General features: G+C 43.8%; 1 non-coding gene across 1 annotated transcript; it reads right to left on the bottom strand.

The window, feature by feature from the left end:
- Positions 1–9,954: 9,954 nt before the first annotated feature.
- On the bottom strand, positions 9,955–10,061 carry LOC129504294 (U6 spliceosomal RNA). The gene has a single exon (XR_008663330.1). It is a non-coding gene; the product is annotated as a U6 spliceosomal RNA (small nuclear RNA).
- Between the last annotated feature and the right edge of the window lie 806 nt (positions 10,062–10,867).

Below are 10,867 nucleotides of genomic sequence, written 5' to 3'. Positions count from 1 at the left end.
AACCGCTGAGCTACCGGGGCTGCCCCATAAGTGGCTTTCAAGATGCTGAGGGACATTCCCTCTATCCCTACTCTGAAGAGTTTTGATCAGGAATGGATGCTGTATTTTGTCAAATGCTTTCTCTGCATCTATTGAGAGGAAAATATAGTTCTTGTTTTTTCTTTCATTGATATGATCTATCACGTTCATTGTTTTATGAATGTTGAACCAACCTTGCATCCCGGGGATAAACCCCACTTGGTCATGGTAAATAATCTTCTTAATGTATTGTTGGATCCTATTGGCTAGTATCTTCTTGAGAATTTTTGCATCTGTGTTCATCAGGGATATTGGTCTATAATTCTCCTTTTTGGTGAGGTTTTTGTCTGGTTTTGGAATCAAGGTGATGCTGGCCTCATAAAATGAGTTTGGAAGTATTCCATCCCTTTCTATCTTTTGGAACAGCTTTAGTAGAATAGGTATTGTTTATTTTTTAAACGTTTGATAGAATTCCCCTGGGAAGCCATCTGGCCCTGGACTTTTGTGTCTTGGGAGGTTTTTGATGACTGCTTCAATTTCCTCCCTGGTTATTGGCCTATTCAGGTTTTCTATTTCTTCCTGTTCCAGTTTTGGTAGTTTGTGGTTTTCCAGAAATGCATCCATTTCTTCTAGATTGCCTAATTTATTGGCATGTAGATGCTCATAATATGTTTTCAAAATTGTTTGTATTTCCTTGGTATTGGTTATGATCTCTCCTCTTTCATTTGTGATTTTATTAATTTGAGTCTTTTCTCTTTTCTTTTTAAAAAGGTTGGGTAATGGTTTATCTATCTTATTCTTTCAAAGAACCAACTCCTGGTGTTGTTGATCTGTTCTACAGTTCTTCTGGTCTCTATTTCATTGAGTTTTGCTCGAATCTTTATTAAGTCTCTTCTGCTTGGTGTAGATTTTATTTGCTGTTCTTTCTCCTGTTCCTTTAGGTGTGGGGTTAGCTTGTGTATTTGGGTTATTTCCAATTTTTTGAGGGAGGCTTGTATTATGATGTATTTCCCTCTTAGAACTGCTTTTGCTGTATCCCAAAGATTTTGAATGGTTGTATCTTCATTTTCATTAGTTTCCATGAATCTTTTTAATTCTTTTCTAATATCCTGGTTGAGCCATTCATCTTTTAGCAGGATGCTCTTTAACCTCCACGTGTTTGAGTTTCTTCCAAATTTCTTTTTGTGATGGAGTTAGTTTCAAAGCTCCAGTTTCAAGTTTCCAGTTTCAAAGTTCCAGTTTCAGTTGTGGTCTGAAAATATGCAGGGGACAATCCCAATCTTTTGGTGTCAGTTGAGACCTGATTTGTGACCCAGTATGTGGTCTATTCTGGAGAAAGTTCCATGTGCACTTGAGAAGAATGTGTATTCAGTTGCATTCAGATGCAAAGTTCTGTATATATCTGTGAAATCCATCTGGTCCAGTGTATCATTTGAAGCTCTTATTTCTTTGGTGATGTTGTGCTTAGAAAATCTGTCATTTGCAGAAAGTGCCATGTTGAGGTCTCCTACTATTAGTGTATTATTATCTAAGTATGTCTTTACTTTGGTTATTAATTGATATATTTTGCAGCTCCCACATTAGGGACATAAATATTCATGATTGTTAGGTATTCTTGTTGGATAGACCCTTTAAGTATGATATAGTGTCCCTCTTCATCTCTTAGTACAGTCTTTGGGATAAGTTTTAATTTATCTGATATAAGGATTGCTACCTCAGCTTTCTTTTGAGGACCGTTTGAAGGGTAAATTGTTCTTCAACCTTTTATTTCAGGCTGGAATTGTCTTTAGGTCTAAAATGAGTCTCTTGTAGACAGCAAATAGATGGGTCTTGCTTTTTTATCCAGTCTGAAACCATGCGTCTTTTGATGGGATCATTTAGCCCATTCGTGTTCAGAATAACTATTGAAAGATATGGATTTAGTGTCATCATAATACCTATTCAGTCCCTGTTTTTGTGGATTATTTCTTTGGACTTCCTCTTTCTTTTACAGGGTCCCCCTTAATATTTATTGCAGAGCTGGTTTGGTGGTCACATATTCTTTCAGTTTCTGCCTATCCTGGAAGCTCTTTATCTCTCCTTCTATTCTGAGTGAGAGCCTTGCTGGATATAGTATTCTTGGCTGCATGCTCTTCTCATTTAGGACCCTGCATATATCCTGCCAGCCCTTTCTGGCCTGCCAGGCTTCTGTAGAGGCCTAGTATTTCTAATATTTCTCTCCATATAAACTAGGGATCTCTTGTTTCTCACTGCTTTAAGGGGATTTTCTCTTTATCTTTGGAACTTGCAAGTTTCACTATTAATTGTCGAGGTGTTGCATGGTTTTTGTTAATTTTTTTGGGGAGACCTCTCTATCTCCTGGATCTGAATGCCTGTTTCCCTCCCCAAATTAGGGAAGTTCTCAGCTATGATTTGTTCAAATATGCTTTCTGGTCCTCTGTGCCCTCTTGGCATTCTCTGGAACCCCAATTATATGTAGATTTTTCCTTCTGAGGCTATCATTTATTTCCTTTAACCTTTCCTCATGGTCTTTTAATTGTTTTTCTCTTTTTTCCTTAGCTTCCTTCCTTGCCATCAACTTGTCTTCTATGTCGCTCACTCTTTCCTTCATCTCATTAACCCTCATCGTTAGGACCTCCAGTTTGGACTGCATCTCATTTAATTTATTTTTATTTTATTTTTTAAAATATTTTATTTATGTATTTATAGAGACACAGAGAGAGAATGAGAAGCAGAGACACAGGCAGAGGGAGAAGCAGGCTCCATGCAGAGAGTCTGATGTGGGACTCGATCCAGGGTCTCCAGGATCATGCCCTGGGCTGCAGGTGGTGCTAAACCGCTGTGCCACCGGGTGTGCCCCTTAATTGATTTTTAATTTTGGCCTGATTAGCTCTAAATTCTGCAGTCATGAAGTCTCTTGAATCCTTTATGCTTTTTTCCAGAGCCACCTGTAGCTTTATAATTGTGCTTCTGAATTGGCTTTCTGACATCGAATTGTAATCCAAATTCTGTAACTGTGTGGCAGAGAGAACTGTTTCTGATTCTTTTTTTTTTTTTTTTTTTTTTGTGGTGAGTTCTTCCTTCTAGTCATTTTGCTCAGTGCAGAGTGGCTGTATGAGTGGGCTGAGTCCAGAATATCAACCACGACCTAAGTAAATTTCACCTTAGATGATTCTGATGAGGTCAGAGACCAGAAAGTGAAAAGAAAGATCAGAACAAAATAAAACAAAAGGACCGCTAAAGGTAAAAACAAATTTTAAAACAAAGTAGTAAAAACTAAGAGGCCAAGAATCCCAAAGAAGAATAAAAAAAGAAAAAAGAAAAAGTAAAGATGAAAAAAAAAAAAAGAAAAAAGAAAAAAAGAAGAAAAAAGGGGGAGGCATCAGAGATAGTAGTGGTGACAAAGTTGTAGTGGAGGGAGAATGTAGTCTACCTGAGGGGTCCTAGAGGGTGAGCCTCTTGTTTCTGAGTGTATTTTGTTCTGTAGGTTAGAAGATGCCCAATTCTAAATTTATATAAACCGGAAATACTTGTAGAAGTCACCAATATTGACCACCAAAATATAAACAAGATAAAAGCAGGGTGCAGAATGGGAATGAAGAGAGAATATAATCTCACAGAATGAACCAGCACAGTATTCCACTTGGTTCTGGGTACATGCTGGTCATGTTTTTGAAGGTAGTAACAAAATGTGGCAAAGAAAACAAAAAACACAAAACAAAACAAAATCATATCTTGTATATCTCCCAAAAATAAGTTGAGTATGTTGAAAGGAATCTAGAAGTGGAGAATACATCTAAGACTTGTAATTGTAGAAATATGAAAGTCAAAAAGGAAGAAACTTAAAAATTAAGAGGCATGAATATTGTCGTTAAGGTGGGAAAAGAGAAAAAAAATACTGGAAATTTTTAGTCTGATATAAAAATGAGTCATAATGGAAAAAGAAAAAGAAAAGAAAAAAGGACCCTCTAGTTCTATATACTATATTCCCTTGACATTCCCTTGGTCCTGGAGCTTTCCAGTGCTGCCGGGTCAAGAACTTGCTCTTCCCTGTCCTTCCAGCGGGTCTTCTGGGGGGGGGGGGTCTGCTGTGCTGACTCTCAGGTGTGTCCACCTGGGGAGATGCCCCCCCCCCCAAGTGCCGGGCTCAGGTGAGCTGTTGCCCCGGAGGCCCCGCCCCTCCCGGTGAACAGGGGAACCAGGAGGAGCAGCCCCCCGGCGGCCAGGTCTCCGGCTCTGGAGTCAGCTCCGCCCGGGGAACGACCACAGCTCCCGGCCCCACCGGCCTAGGGGCTCCCGGGGCGGCACGGGGGTGCTGCTCTGCACAGCCTGGGGGGCCGCGGCCTGGCGCCCAGGGCCCTTCCTGCCTCCCCCCGTCCCCGCGACGGGCGAGGCCTCCCCATCCCGTGCCCTCCCTGCCTGGCCCCGACCCCGTGTCCTGTGCCCTCCCCGCCCGCCTGGGGACCACGGGATCCCCGAGCGGCGTCTCCCCAGGCCCCGCGGGCTGTGCGCTCCGGCCCTTGACCCCGATCCCGGGCGGGGGCGGTGCGCTCCCCCCGCGCCCCCCTCCCATCGTGGCCCCGGGGCCCCTGAGGCTCCCCGCCCGCCCGCCCGCCCGAGGTCCCGCCCCGGGTCCCGCCCGAGGTCCCTGCTCAGCGCTTTTCCGCCGGGAAGTCCCAGCGCCGAGTTCAAGCTCCCGCCGGGCGGGCTTCCGCGCAGGCCCCGCGCTCGCCGCAGCCCAGCGCCCCGGGGCCTCCCCGCGCGGGGCCTCCGCGTGGTCCGCCTGTCTGTCCTGTTAGCAGCCAGACTTCCTCTCTGCCGCGTTCCGGGTGTTCTCTCTGTAAATCCCAGGTCGACTTGGCAGGGGCTCAGGGTGCCTTGCAAGGTCCCCAGGTGAGCCGGTGGGGCCGGGTGGGGGGCGCACCCTACTCCTCCGCCTTCTTGCCCCTCCCTCCTGTTCCCAATTAAAGCAAAATTCAAGAATCTAGAAATATCTGGAGTCTGATCTCTCATTTTAGGCTTACTTTGAAAGCTTGATAGTAGAAGAAAATCACAGCTCTTCTTGTATAGAAATCAAAGTAAATTTTTTTTTTACTCCGCCTTCTTGCCCCTCACCAGATACCAACTTTTGAATAGCAGCAACCTGATGAGGCAAGAATGTGTTAGGGGGAGTGGCTATGTGCGTGGGCTCTGGAATCTGACTAGAAGCCGGTTTCTTGCCTCCAAACACATGTAAGCATTAATTAAAGACATTAAAAAGTCAGATACTCCACCTCTGCAATAATACCATTTTTTTTTCTTCCTGACTTAGCGTTCTAGCTGTTATAATCACTGGCTCATGAACCAAAATGTCTTTTCATTTAGGCATTGGAAACAGACATGGAGGTGAATATTGAACCCATCTAAAATAATTTGGAAGGGCAGCTAATTTGCCAAAAAGCAGTTTTGTAACCCGTCAAGAAATGCTATTGCTTCAAAGGCACTAGACTCCTCTCCTCACAGAGAGGATTGGTAAGTAGCTCTTTTTCTCGTTTGTTTTCACCAACGTGGTCATCGTCACATTTTAAAAAAGTCTGACGCTCTACCAACTGAGCTATCTGGGCTTGCACCATAGTCACATAGAAATAATTTCATCAAATGAAGGCAATTTACTTATGAGACAAACTCCAAGGGAGGCCAAAGTTTTCAGGTATTTGGGGCCCAGGGACTCAGGTATAAATGTACAAAGTGCGTGGACTTATACCTATTCCTTCTACAACCTAAGTGCCACTTATACATTGCAGATTGCAATTACAAAAAATTCCTTTTTCCTCAAGAATTTAGAGATCTAAATTAAACTGAACGCGTGTATACACACACATGCGCACATACTTAACGATGCCTGCCAATTATCCCTAATTTTACATGAGTATCTTGAGACAGCAGACAGATGAATGACAAAGAACAGTGCCACCAGGGAAGAGGAACTGCTCATCACTGCTGCCACTAACGGCAGGTGGACTCGGGGAGAGGAATTCTGACTGCTGCTGTTGGCTGGTAGGAGAGGCTGCGGAGAGACACCTGGGGCCTCTCCCACCTTCTAAGTGCCACACTGGTCTAGCCTGGACCCATAATGAGGAAGATGTGAACTCCTAACTAGAGTATAATGAATCCTAATGAAAGCAATTGACCGGGCAGCTCTACGACACTCATGAGCCCTCCGACTGCCACACTTCCAAGTTGATTTACCACATGAGGATGAATGGGGATTGATAAAGCCTCATGGAGGTGAGGCTGCTCTTGGGGGGACAGCCTCTCTCTCCTCACGAGCCCATGTTGATGGGTCTCGGATCAGGGAGCAGGACTGGACTGTGTGCCTTAGCAAGTGGCAAAGGACTAAAATAAAAACGGATCAAGGCAATGGATCATGAATAGTTTACCTCTCCAATACCAAGAAGTTCCGGTATAGAATATTTTCCCTCTTAATCTGATGCTGGGGATAAGATGCTCAAGAGTTAGCCTGGCTTGGCTGCCTGAAAGGCAGGGAGTCTTGTCTCGACTCTGGGATTGACATCGCAAGGAACGGGCTCCAAGCTGTGCTATGTGCCTCACTTTCTCCATCTACACACTGAGTGCTTTCAGCTTTGGAGAATGCGGTGCTCTTGGTAAAACGAAGTTAACCTTGAACTACTTTTACCAGTGGCTGGAGTTCTTAGTGATGCATAGCCTTCAGCAGTTCAGATCTGGTGCCAATCACCCCCATTCAGAGAACCACCCCAAAGTTTCTGCATCCAAGGCTCCATAAGAAATTCAGCAGTCTATGCTCTAGGGAAAGGCTTTTTTTTTTTTTTTTTTAACACTTTTGAGAAAGAAACAACAGTGTTCCATTTCTCTGCTCTTCACCCCTGACCAAGGGGGGAGTGCTTTGCATTTTACTCCATGCCTCTTTTGGGCACCTGGAAAACAGCTGAAAAATGCAGTGGCAGCTCTGCACAGAGTGGAGCTACAGACAGCTGTACTGAACTCGGGATCTGAGGAGCGTTTTTAGAGCTGGAGATCCTTGGCAGGAGCTGGTGAGATACGCATTGTTGGGAAATTTTTGAGTTTAGTTCTAAGTCTTCCTCTCTTACTTTCTTCCCTTAAGGGAAGGAATGCAATGGGAAAAGCAAATTTGTTTAGTTTCCTGACATTCCTTCATCTGCAGAACATTAGTGGCCTGTTGGTTATGGTCCTGGTTAGCTACTGGGCCAGAAGGGAGGACATTGGGGGTATAGGCCAAAAGATTCCTTGATTTAAAGATACAACAATGCAACCAAACAAAATCCACAGACTGAGCCTCAGGCCTGGTGCTTAGTGGGCAAGACTCTATAAGCAAGGACCCAAACTGCCTGTACCCTGAGGTTACTGAGTTTCTCTCCGTCTGAGCTGTGTGTGCGAGCTGACAAAGGAAATTAACATTCTGTGTCTTGCGTCTCTCCTAACCATCACGTCTCCTTGTGTTTCTGTCCAATGACCTGGGAGAGCTTAGGCACCCTGATCTCCCCTGATTCTTGAAGCCTCTATGCTGCAGCTGCATTTAGTGAGGGAGAGTATGAGCATCAATACCACAACCCAAACATTGGGGTTCATGGAAACTCTCTGGCCTCAGGCCAGGGTAATTGAGGCTGTTACCAAACCCACAAAGCCATGTGTGTGAATTGGCCATGCTACACTCCTGTGTTTTTTTTTATAGGATGGAAACCCATTATGGCAGGAAACACATCCCTATGGCAGGTATAGCTCTTGCGGCATGTTCTCTTTCCCTCCAGTGTGTGTATCCTGTCTGGGGGTAATCTGTCTCTTAGCTTCTCATCTGGGTGACACCTGGGAATTAAATTGGATTTGTTTGGTGCCATGTCCCTATCAGTGGAGATTTGGGTGGCAGCTAGATTCTCTGTCACCTTTGCCACACTTTGCAAGGTAAGTGCTGCAGCTGGTGTGGGTACAGATGGCAAAATGTATGTTGATGTCCAAGGAGTGCCTGGCACATGGTAAGTGTAAACTTGTCTCTTGAACTCTGAGCACACTGGGGAGCCCACCAGGATGATGGCCTCTCTGAGTCTGTGGAATCATATCACCAGAGTTTGGTCTTATCTGTATCTCTTCTTCCTAAAGCTTGGCTAACTGACAGCTTGGTTGTGAATTAAATTTTGATGATGAGAGGCAGGTAAGAGTCACAAGGCCACCGTGCTCAGGTGAACATAATTTCCTTTTTAATTAAGAGGGAAGACACTACTAAGAAAGAGTTAGAAGCTATTAGCAGGAACTTCTGTTCATGCTATGAAAGTAGCTTGAGTCACTGTGAGAATTCTTGAGGGCAAATCTAGGCCATAAGTTTTGCCTGATAAGCACAATGGTAACATGTGGAGGAGTGATATGGTTCAAGGAGTCCCACACTTGCTGTCTGAAGATGTGGGTTTTTGGAATGAGGCTGTCCCTTATCGGCCGGGTAACTAGCAAGTCACAATCTCACCCAGGCTCTGTTTCCTCCTCTGTCATATGGTGATAATAATACTTGCCCCAGCTACTTCATGAGGTTGTTCTGAAAACTGGAAAAGATACAGCAAAGCTTCATCTTACACGAGGTTCAAAAGTCAGCACCTATGGTGGAAGTCAAGGATAGCGCGATTATCCTCATGACTGGGGACATGCCAACGCAATTAGAATTCCCTCCAGTTCTGGGACAGGTCATTGTTTCCTCTGCTGAGTGTAAGCTGGAGCAGTTGGTTTGCATTTTGAGGCTGTGTTGTACAGAAACCTGTGTTGTAAACGCCAGAATTTCACTGCAAGTGAGGAGATTCTCCTAAAATGAGAGACGTACGGGAGATCTGGAGAAAGAGCACTGCCTCTTCACCCCTCTCAGACTAATGGAATGGAAAGGTGGAGGGAATCACTTGTGCTGTGTACACAGTTTCCTTACTTGTAAAAACCATAATTGCTTTTCTTTATTGCCTCACGTTTGTGATTGAATTCTTGTAAGTTAAATGAACATATGGGACTACACTGCAGTAAAACCTTCAGAAAAAAAAAATCAAAGGGCTCTACAAACGTGAAAGGCAAGTTGTAAGGTAAAGAGCAAGATGAAAAGGGGCTGCCCGCGAGGTGCGCCAAGATGGTGCTATTCTGTTCAGGGGCCGCTGTGGAGGAAGGGCTCTGCTGTCTCCATCTTATGAGGAGGATCTCAGCAGAAAAGGTGCATTTTTTTAAAAAAGCTACTTTGTAGACGAATGATAAACTGCATGTACCTGGCGTGCAATTTGATGATTGTTGACAAACATATGTTCATAAAACCGTCACCACAGTCAAGACAACAAACATTTCTATCAGTTCCAAAAGTTCTCTTGGCCCTTCCATCATCCCTCCCTCCTTCCACCCTCATTCCCAGGCAATCCCTGCTCTGCTTTGTGTCACTGCAGATTCATTTGGGTCTTCTAGGATTTATGTAAATGGAACAATATGGCACCTATTCTTCTTTGAGGGGGTTTGTTATCTTTTACATAGCATAAGTGGTTTGGGATTTGTCCATATTTTGTGTGTGTCAGTATTCTGCTCCATTTTATTGCTGAGTAGTATTTCATTGGATATATAGGCCATGTTTCTCAGTTTACCTGTTGATGGACATTTGGACTGTTTCCAGTTTTGGTCATTGCACATAAAGCAGCTCTGAACATTCATGTACGAGTCCTCAGGTGGATGCACATTCTCACTTATCTTGGGTCAGTACCTAGGTGTGGAAGAGCTGTGTGGTATGGTAGGTTTACATTTAGCCCTTGAAGAAAACATAGTATTATTTTATATTTCCATGGGTAGTTTGAGTCCCAGTTACTTTTAATCCTCACCAATACTTGGTATAGTCAATCTTTTTAATGTAAGCCATTCTAGTGGGTATGTAGTGACCTCTCATTGTTTTTTTTTTTTTTAAATATGGAACGCTTCACGAATTTGCGTGTCATCCTTGCGCAGGGGCCATGCTAATCTTCTCTATATCATTCCAATTTTAGTATATGTGCTGCCAAAGCGAGCACTCATTGTGGTTTTAACTCACAGTTCCATGATGATTAATGATTCTGAGCATCTTCTGTATTTGATTTTGGTTTTTCATATTTCTCTCTTTTGAAGTATCTATTTTATTTTTGCCCATGAAGGAAAATAGATTGTCTTCTTTTTATTGAGCTCTGAGGATCCTGAGCTCTAAGAATCCTGTATACATTCTGGGTACAAATGCTTTGAAAATTTTCTCCTGGCTTGTGGCTTGCTTGTACCTTTCTTTTTCCTTTTCCTTTTCTTACCCTTATTTGAGGGAGAGAGAAAGAGAGAGCATGTGCAAGAGAGCACAAGTGGTGGAGAGAGAGGAGCAGGCTGCCCATGGAGCAGGGAGCCTGATGCAGGACTCGATCCCATGACCCTGGGATCATGACTTGAGCCAAAGGCAGCCACTGAACCAATTGAGCCACCCAGGTACCCCACTTGTATGTTTTCTTAATGGTGCTTTTCAAAGAATAAAAGTTTTTAATTGTGATGAAGTAGAATTGACCCCAAAACACTTTTTTTAAATGGCCCATTCTTTTAGTTGTCCATCTAGGAAAACTTTGTCTACCCTAAGGTCACAAAGTTATTCTCCTTTATCATCTCTTAGAAGTTTTATAATTTTCGGTTTTACTTGGAACTCCATGATCCATCCCAAGATACTATATGTGTGTAGTGAGAGCTAAGGGTCAGTCTTCATTTTTTTCTCCTGCAGGTGTCTGGTTGATGCAGTACCATTTGTTGGAAGGGCTATCCTTCCCTCACTGAATTGCCTTGGCACCTCTGTTGAAAATCAGTTGACCAT

The sequence above is a fragment of the Nyctereutes procyonoides genome, unplaced genomic scaffold (assembly GCF_905146905.1).
Source record: "Nyctereutes procyonoides isolate TBG_1078 unplaced genomic scaffold, NYPRO_anot_genome, whole genome shotgun sequence".
NCBI classification, from domain to species: domain Eukaryota; kingdom Metazoa; phylum Chordata; class Mammalia; order Carnivora; family Canidae; genus Nyctereutes; species Nyctereutes procyonoides.
This window is presented reverse-complemented; position numbering and strand designations above follow the sequence as displayed.